Raw genomic sequence first — 10311 nt, 5'->3', positions numbered from 1 at the left:
GTGAAGTCACTGTATGGTGATGGCCATGTTGGTTCGGGTTCACTTTCTGTCAGCATTCGTAGACAAAGAGTGAACTACTTCTTGTTGTTAAGTTGTTAATTGACTGACTGAGTTAAGTAGCTGCTCAGCCAGTCAGACAGCAACTGTTTAATTATTTTAACCCGCTATTATGAACAATAGATGCTGGTTATATTTTTTGTCTGAAGGTGTTCCTGCTCTTGTTCAGCAGCTCCTTGTCCTGATCTGTGACTCAGTTAAGATAAGTCTGCTGGTTACTCATTTATTTATCTGTGGTGTTTGACATCTGTATTCAGGTAGTTACTTTATTAATTATGTGTCATCTTTCCTTCCACTGTTCCATGTCACCATCTAAGGAAAATTGGGGTCGCCCAAGGGGTTGCCCTCATCAGGGTGAGTGCTCCGCTAGTTGGTAAGTTCTTCCCATATCAGAGGGTTTATGGTCAGTTTTCCCATTTTGTGTTTCCTTATACATTTTTGTGTTACACTGATGTATATATGTTCGTCCTTTCAGGACCCATCTATTATGTCCAGATCGGAAATAACAGTAATACTATATATAGGCTTCCTGCACACGGGCGGAAATTCCGCGCCGGGATTTCCTGCAGAATTTCCACCTGTGCCCGGAGCCATAGGATTACATTAGATAATGCAATCCTATGCAGACAGCCGCAATTTGACTGCGTGGAAACTCACGCGGTAAACAAATCATGGCATGTCCTGACATGCCAGCTCTGCTCTGTGCCGGGTGGCAGCCGGCACATAGCAGAGCGGAGAAAACGCCGGGAGGAGGTGAGCCAGGGTGGTCACTGCAGAGACATGACTCGCATCAACTCGAATTCTCGCAGCGGGATCCGACCCAGGTGTCTGCAGGAGGCCATAGGCGCTGCTTTGTTATTTGTAGGTTGCTCATACCGCCATATTTACGGCGGCGGCTCAGATAGAGACATACACATATTCAGTAAAACAATGTTATCCATCTTTTATTTAAAAAAAACTTACAATATACATGCAAATATATACAAAGATAACAATTTAAACAAAATGGAAGTTTATATTATGCTCTTTCTTACAAATATCTTCGAGAGATGAAAATTAATGCTATTCCAGTGATTTATATAGATAGAACTATGTACAAAGTGTAATGCTTAAATTAGTATTCGGAATATATACTTGTATACTTGTAGTTTCAGAAATTACATACAATAACATTTAAGACATACTGTGTAAAATGCCATTGCTTGCCCTTATTACATGTCTTTACCTTCATGATATACCCTGAGAAAGTCTGCAGAGAACTTATTAACTGCAATGATACTTCAAATCCATTGGAGACAAGCAGACGTAACCTGGCCATATCCATGCAGAATATGGCCAGAGCCCTACTGTGATACTGCATGCACCTTCATAAGGCAGTCAGAGTGAATACAAACACCTGATTGGTTTCTCGGCTAATCCTTCATTCGTCTATTATTAATTGTAGGACGACAGAATTCTTTGTCGCGATTAGTAGCATTTTGAAAAACAATTAGGAAATCAGAAAGAATTACCTAAAAGGAAATATACCAGCTATTTAGGCAAAAAGTAATGTTTTCCCATAAAATTAGTGCAGTTTTTGTCCAAAAATGTTTAGGATATCACAAAATGTAATCATTATCCATTGCCTTTGTTTTATGAATATGGAGCTATACAGTAGTGCTCCATAAACCCATGTATTATGGCTCCATACTACTACGGAGTAGTAAGGCTGCTTTCACATATGCGGCTGGGGCAGAAAAGCGAAATCCACTAATGATGGAACCGAACAGCGCCAACGGACTCCATTGACTATAATGGGGTCCGTTCGGTTTCCGCTCAGCTGCCCGGCATCTTACCGGAAGAAAAAGTGCTGGATGCAGGACTAGTTCTTCCGGTATTTTCCGAATGGAGGTTCCAGCGCAGATGTGAACCGGGCCTGAGCCGTGCTTTGCTTTTTTGCGTGAGGCCTCCTGACATTTTTTGTTTTTTATATTTGGAGTATTGTTACATTTTGCTTCTTTTTCCATCGTATGCACCATACAGCAATGCTTCGTAGATCATCTCACAGTTTAAGTAACATCTTACGGTCACGATCTTATTCGAATACAGCTTGGCAAAAACATTTTGTATGTAACATTAAAATTCTGCATTATAAAACAATAAAAAAAAATTCCTGACTACTTAGCTGCCCAGAGGCTTGTAACATGCGTGTCAGTCAGTAGTGGCCAATAGACAATCTGGGAGGCTCATTAAATGACTATGACCCCTAGATGGGCTGGGTTGGTCTGTTTAGTCACTGAAGACTTTCTGCAGCTGCAAAGCCCATTAGTGCATAGGAGTCTTAACGGTGAATAATGGACTGTCAGCTCCTGCGTATCTCTGGCAGTGGGGGGGACTTTGCAACACAGGTTGTGTGATGTTACTTTATCAGTTTTACTATAAGACTGGTGGTGACTGTGGTTCTTGATTTCACTGAGAAGGGGAAGTAAGCTTTTTATCCCATTGGAAGAAAGGATCAGGCATATTGAATGAAGTATGTCTGATCCTTCATTCCTCCAACATCTGTTGTAAGTCGGGGGGTCTGAATATATATTAAACTGTCGAATTCAGCCGATTTTTGTCTAATGCATTTACAGGAAGTGATCAAAGACGTGTGTATAAATAGTGAGTCACGTCTAAGGGCCGTTTTACGCTAAAGATTCTCACTGGATCGCATGAAACTGAATGATAATCGCTCAGCGTAAATCCCGACAGTGACTGAACAAGGAACAAATAATTCATTCGTCGTTCAGTTTCTGCAGTCATAAAAATAGAACAATGGCTTCTTTATGGAGGTAGGCGACTGGAGCGATCGCCGGTCCGCTTTACCTCCATTCAGTGAGTGATCCTCGCTCCTGTGTGAACGTACAAGAGCGACTAATTCTGGGACGACTCTTGGATGCTGAAGCACCCGACAGTCGTCCTGTGTAAAAGGACACTAAGTGTAATGCATTTACATAAAATAGCTGTCAGTGAACAGCTAACTGTCCAGTAAACATGTCAGTTAACGGGTTTTCCGGGACTTTAAGGGCATGCTCACACAGGATTGGTTTGCTGCAGATTTTGATGCAGTTTGTAATTCAGATTTTGCGGAATTCAAGAAGAGATGGATTCCACAGCATTTCCGGTGCTAAAATTGACATGCGGATGCAAATTCCGCATCGGCTTCGGGTGGATTCTGAAAATCTCATCCACTTTGCTGCTACTGTAAACGCTGCAGATTTTATATGTGGAGCGTCTGCACAGTAAATCTGCAGCAAATCCACCCCATGTGAACATGCCTTCACTGATGACTGATTGTAAGGATAGTCATCAATATCTTATCAATGGAAGTCTCATTCCCAGAACCTCCACCACTCAGCTGTTTGCAGGAGTCGCTGTGCGCCAGAACTAACAGAGCTCTATACACAGTGTAGTGGCCTGAAATGGTATTACAGCTCTCTCCTATTTACTGGAATGGGACTGAGTTTACTATTTCAGGCCAACTGGACAATGTACAGAGCTGTACTAGTTCCAACGCACAGTGATTCTTGCAAAAAGCGGACATGTTGGGTATCAGACCCTCACCGATCTAATACTGATGACCCATCCTGAGCATAGATGATTAATATTACAGTCCTGAAAAACCCCTTCAAACTTGGTTGGACTTTCATGTTGTTTCAAGAGGGGATAAGCAGTCTAGCAACACTTGGGGAAACAAAGATTAGGTGGCTTAAAAAATATCAATAGTCGGTCCACCTATGCAACAAAATCAATGCGTATATGGACAATTATTAAATGTATATATCTGGCTTTACACTGTTGCCTTTTGGTCTGAGCTTTGTGCATGATTTCATAATCTAAAAAATACAATACATTGGGCAAAGTTGAATTTTTTACTCACTATTGATGGTTGTAGGAGCTACTGTCAGCCTTGAAAGGCTAGTACAAAGGTCCCAGGCTGTCTACTGCCCACTACTGGTAAAACTACCTCTTATTTCTCGTGTCAAGGAATTATGTGATCAAACAGTTTAGCAACACATCCTTAATGTCAGAAAACAATATTTGTATACTTTATACATAATCCAAAAGGAAAATCGCATTTCCTGTTTACAAAATATTTACTTGCATAATTACAACAGAATTTAATACTTTTGCGTCATAAAGGTTCCTCTCCGGGTGATCTGAACCGCCTGGCAGTTTACTATAAATATACAATGTGTTCATTTATTACTAGACCAATGCTAGTGAAAGAATTACAACCTCAACTTTATCCTGACCCTCTATTGCTTGGGTTGTGCATGTATCTTAAGGAAGACTTGTCACTTTTTAGTAGCCACTTGTGTTCCTTATGAATTCTGCAGCATCTTTTCTTAGAACTTTAGGTTGTGTTGTATCTCTTTTATTCCTTCTGGAAATGTCTGAATTCATTCAAAGCTGCATATTCTCATTCTCCTCGTCAATAGGGTGCATCCCTACAAAGTATAGCAATGGCTGGACAGTATCGGACACCGATGTGTAGGGTCACACCCTATTTGCAAAGTAAAGGAAAACACATAGTAGTCACTTTATGTATGTATTTCTAGGAAGAATGAAAGAGCAACGTTAAAATGCAGAGTTTTAAGAAAAAGAGTCTTCAGAATTGTCATTTCATGGGGAATACGAGTCGTTACTAAGCAAGACATGACAGGACTGCTGAAAGAATCTCTTTAAAAGGGGTTTCCTGGACTTTGGGTGGCTTTTCTATTGATGACGTATCCTGAGGACTGGTCATCAATAGATGATTGGTAGGGGTCCACCGCTTGGAATCCCTGCTGATCAGCTGATTCTTAATGCCACTGATAGTGCAAGTAGCAGACTGTGCCGTCCATAGTGCAGCGGTTACAGGTTAGCATTGCAAGTACAGCTCACATTGAGTTTTGCCTGCAGTACCAAACCAGGCCACTGCAATGTTGTCAGTGCTATCTACTTCCAGTCTGATTATATTGATGGTGGCACCAGGAATCAGCTCATTGGTGGGGATCGTAAGTGACGGAACCCGCGATCATCTATTGATGACCTATCCTGAGAATACGTCATCTATAGAAAAGCCGCTCAAAGTCTTGGAAAACCCCCTTAAGTTTTGGAAATACCATGCAGTATTTTTCTGAGAATGCACTATGAAAAATTCATATTTTTCTGCAATAGAAATGGACAAATTGTGTTCAAATATACCTTAGATAATATGTATAATGGTACAGACCACATATGTAACAGATTAGAGCCAGCTCTCATATACAATGCTGTCTGCCCGCTGAGATAAATATATAGCCCTTATTGTCGGTCAGCAGAAGGCACAGCGTATATGCATTCAGGCTGTGACACACATTTGTGTTGTATTTTGATATGGGTCACTGTATGATATCACATGTTGTGTATTAATAGCACTTTTATTGTTATTAATAGCCCCTGATTGTCACCAGAACATTTGGTCGAGTGCAGAACATGCTAAGAATGGCGCTTGGATTTTTCCATGTGTCTTAGCAATCTGCTGCTACAGGTTTAGACACAAGTTAATTACCATGAAGGAAAGTACTATGCTGGTACATACGATATATGCAGTAAGATGATAACTGGGATGTAATATGATGGTCTGATGACCTCATCTGATACGTGTAGGGTTATTTCCAACCATACTGATCTGGACACGGATCTTTCAGATTTGGTCATAGATATCCCTTTACATATATTATCATATCTGTCAAGGATCTGTCCAGATCAAAATCAGGTTAAGGTCAAGTTCCTATAAGGAGAGCAAGTGTTGCTGATGTATTGCTGTAAGATTTCATTAATCTGGTTCGAATGACCCTCTAGTCCAACATGATAAATAATCTCAAACTCAACTTTAATCTGAAGTCTTCAGATGTGTTTGAAGTCAAGGAGTCCAAGCACTGTAGAGGCGGGTCATGACCCCAGAAGTCATATATTCTGCATTTTCAATGGATAGTAAAAAGCATCTGGTGGTATAAATTTCAGATTCTACACTAGCAGAATGTTACTGCTCATGGTTACAAACAACTGCTCTTACGACATCGCGGATTACAGTAGTATTGCTTCTATATTGCAGCAAAGTGGCCGAAGTATCATGCGCCGCTACACCGTGGAAGAGTATCTGTCTGTTAACAACGGCCCAACCTGGCAGTTGGAACATCACATTTCCTCACAGATCAAAGAAAACTAAAGTTTCAAAACTCTACTGGTTCTTAGAATGTGTTGAAATGTCTTGAAGAAATATGATCTTGCGAAATTTATGTACAAATATATCTACATGGCTTAAGGCTACTCTCAGACACGAGTATTTCTACTCCGTATTTGGCCCGTATTTTGCAGACCTTAATACGGAGCTATTGTAAGTCTATGTATCTATTCACACAGGCTTATTTTTCACAGTCGACTCACAGCATGCGCTCCTTTTGTCCGTATTGTGTGGAAGTGATTGGAGTATAGACGCATATGTATGTCCTCGGTATTGTCATCAGTATTTGGTTGGTATGTGCCTCCATATTTGCAGTCATTGGTAATATTTTCTATTGGGCACATATGGATCTGTATTAGTCTAGTAGAGAATAAAACCAATTAAAGCAAATACATAGGCAATTACAGATTGTTACAGCGGTGCAGGCGAAGCCTCAACATTCTACCCAGATGTAAATATAACCACACTAAATGAGAAGGTCCAAAAAGGAAAAATGAATACACTCTAAAAACAAAACAGGATAACACAAGGATGAAATAGGAAAAACTAATTGGGGAAACAGGGAAACTGACCCAAACCTACTGATACAAGAGGAACCCTACCTATAAGTGGGGTGATCGCCCTGATAAGGGCGGCCCGACATCAGGAACGTGGGGTGACCCTGACTTTCCCTAGATGGTGACAGGGGAAGAAGAAAAAGGTTAGATGTAACATAAATTTAGGAACCACAGAAGTGCAGGAGATAAAATGTATCCCCAGATAAATAGTACTCACCAGACAGACTTAGGGTGCTTTCACATCTGCAGTGGGGATTCCATTTTCCTGCTCTGTTCAGGGAGCAGGAAAGTGGAATCCCTTGGCCAACCAGGTCCATCTTATGACGTAACCGAAGACCATCGAACAGATCCCATTGACTACAATGGGGTCCATTCAGTTTCTGCTCAGCTGCGCCACATTTTACCGGAAGAAAAAGCACTGCATGCATTGCTTTTGTTCTGGTATTTTATGCCAACGCAGATCTGAAACCACCCTTATCTAAACTAATATGCAGGTCAGAATCAGGCACAGCCGAATGGACCACAAACATTTTCTGACAGAGAGTCTTTAGATAGGAGTCAGACCAGAGAATAACCAGTGTCCTCTGTGAGGAGGAGCTGGAGTAAATAACACAGCCTAATGGCGATTGGCTGGCTGGGCTTACTAACCCCCCAACAAACCAATCAGCCCATACTCATGCAGAGAAGTGCTCCTGTCGGTGTCCAGCACCAAAATGACAGCATGTGTCGATGAGTATGTCACATGGATGTGGGCTGACATCATGACATCACCCTGGTCCCACTCCTAAGTTGCAGCCGACGTGCTGTGGCATTATATACTGATGACAATAGTGATGACATACGGTTGCAATATCATCTATAGCATGTCTATATTATGGATCCATATGTCAGAGGGGTTACAATACACTCGTGTGAAACTGGCCTTAGAGAGAATTACATTTCCTCTTTGACACCAACATATAATATCGTTCCTTTATATACAATCATTTCGTCTACTCGTTAAACATGTCCATATATGTTCAATTACTAATAAGTGCTACAATATGCCTTGACATTGTAGTGACAGTGGCAACTTCTTTGAAAAACGCATTTCAGCAACCCCGTGGACAAACAGTATGGACATGGCTGTGCCAAATGCATTGGCAAACATTGGTGTATCAGTCCTATTCTACAGTTTACCTTGGAAATGACTCTTAGGCAATTTCATGACCAAGTAAGTAATTTCTTTACCACCTAAAATGTTTTGAATACAACAAACTGACACAATCCAATGACAAGAGAGGCGCTATTTTTGGGAAAAAAAGTAGACCATATTTCATAATCCCCGACAACCACTTTTAGAAAAAGACTTTCATATTTTCAAGACCCTTTTTCGCTTCATGTATGAAGGATAAAAATATCATCGAATGCAAGATTGATGATTTATGTATCCACTTACAACGTGTAGGAGGCAGAACACATTCCGAAATTTAGAGTTCTGTGCAGATTCCTTCAATAAATTCCAAAATGTTAAGCTACAATTACAACATTCCACTCCATAATGAACCTGACAGTGACCAACTGGATATTGTCGGCAACCTCCCTTACAGGAAACATGGTTGATAAATACCCATAGGGGAAATTTAATAAAACCGGCATCTCAAACGCCTGTCTTAGTAATATTTCCACTAGTGCACAATGTGCCTAATACATGAAGAGGGGCACGGCTCTTCATGTATTAGATGCATCTATACTCTTCTGTGTGCCTAAGCAAAAAAAGTATCCCAGATCTAATCGGGTGTCCATTTTTGTCACACCAGTTTCTAGTGTAAGTTATACATAAATGTGTCAGACCGGGGGGCCTGTCTCGTCCCAACAAGTGGATGGCGGCATGGACAACAAAAGGTCGTAAAGTTTTGCACAAATTTCCACTTGTGCAAAAATTTGCAATATATTTATGCCGGAAACTGGTGTAAAGTTTTATGAAGGTCCCCCATATTTCATTAGTGGTTAGGAGACAGCAGGCTGGCCATGGCCAACACTGAACACTAAGTGTGGGAAGATAACGACACAGTGCTATTACTACAAAGTGCAAGTCACGAATCTCTACACATCTGTCCATAGAAACAAGCAGCAGAAAGGGCAAGTGTGGTGACAATTGGTAAGCAAAGCTACGGCTTGTGTTCAGCTATGCATAATGTCATATGTCCCACGACAATATACGTGAAGCAGCACAAAACAGCGCCACTCTTGTCCAAAGGCTGTGTTTGGTTTTGCAGATCAATCTCATTCACTTGAGTGAAGCCGAGCTACAATACCATATACATCCAATGGACAAGAGCCATGCTGATTCTAGAATAAAGTAGCCATGTTTTTCTAATCTTACGCACCACCTTTAATAGGGAATCTCTAGGTTTTAAGGCCACAAGAAAATCTCTTCCAGCACTGATATTCCCATTCTTCAAGTGTTATGTAGATTTGACCAGCAGAAGACTACTGATCTGCTAGGATTTAAATGTCCTAATTGGAAGGAAATAGTGAATCGTGCTAGGTCGCAGCACAATGTTAAATATGGATAAGATCGGGAAAAACCAAGACATAAGCATTGTAACGAAATGCCGGATAGTCAACGCAATCGTCTTCCCAATCCCAACTCACAGCTGCGAAAGTTGGACATTGAAGGAAGCAGACTGGAGGAAGATTGATGCCTTCAAACTTTGGTGCTGGAGGAAACTCATATGAATTCCTTGGGCCACCAAGATCACGAACAAAACACTCCTAGACCGCATCAAACCAAAGTTTTCATTGGAGGGCAAAATTACGAAACAGAGACTCTCATACTTCGGCCACATAATACAAGATAACTCATTAGGAACATCGATACTTGGAGTGGTCATCGGAAAAAGAAGACCTGGCCACCAAACAATGTGCTAGGGTGATACCATCAAAGCCGACACCAACATACAAACGGTCGAACTGAAGAAGCCCTACAATACAGAACCGTGTGGAGACCTCTGATCCATAAAGTGTCCGAGAGTCGGCCCCGACTAAACGGGTAGATATATAGACAGATGATTCATGGGGATGATACAACTGCACTCGAAATTCTCAAGATAATATCCAAAGTCCTCACATTTAGACCTGATTTTGTCCACAATCGTTTCAGCTCCATAATTTAACTTTTTAAGTATTTAAGAAATAGAAATGTGTGGAATGTCAATTGTATCTCTGACCTTCATTGTCTTCTGTACAATAAACAGCTATTAGTGTAACCACACTGAAGATTCTTCTAGATGAATGACGCACAGTCAACAACTTCTGTGGAGTGGAGTCAGACTCGCTGTTATTGTGCAAGAGGCAAGTCTCATCATCTCTGACAGCAAAGACAATTAAGAAGGTGGGATCTACAAACTGCTACCTTAAAATAGGCCTCGAAATCCCCGAGGGTTCAGAGGTCCAGCCCTTCAATTCAGTAACAGGTCTGTA

At 41.1% G+C, this 10311-nt stretch overlaps 1 protein-coding gene across 1 annotated transcript in view; it reads right to left on the bottom strand.

Moving 5' to 3' along the window:
• Positions 1 to 1939: 1939 nt before the first annotated feature.
• The window catches only part of GAB3 (GRB2 associated binding protein 3), a 123663-nt gene continuing 115291 nt past the window's right edge, over positions 1940 to 10311 (bottom strand). The window contains exon 11 of the transcript XR_010787021.1: positions 1940 to 10306. The gene's annotated coding sequence lies outside the window, so the exon portion shown is untranslated. The remainder of the gene's footprint in view (positions 10307 to 10311) is intronic.

The sequence above is a fragment of the Eleutherodactylus coqui genome, chromosome 10, assembly GCF_035609145.1.
Source record: "Eleutherodactylus coqui strain aEleCoq1 chromosome 10, aEleCoq1.hap1, whole genome shotgun sequence".
In the NCBI taxonomy this organism is placed as follows: domain Eukaryota; kingdom Metazoa; phylum Chordata; class Amphibia; order Anura; family Eleutherodactylidae; genus Eleutherodactylus; species Eleutherodactylus coqui.
This window is presented reverse-complemented; position numbering and strand designations above follow the sequence as displayed.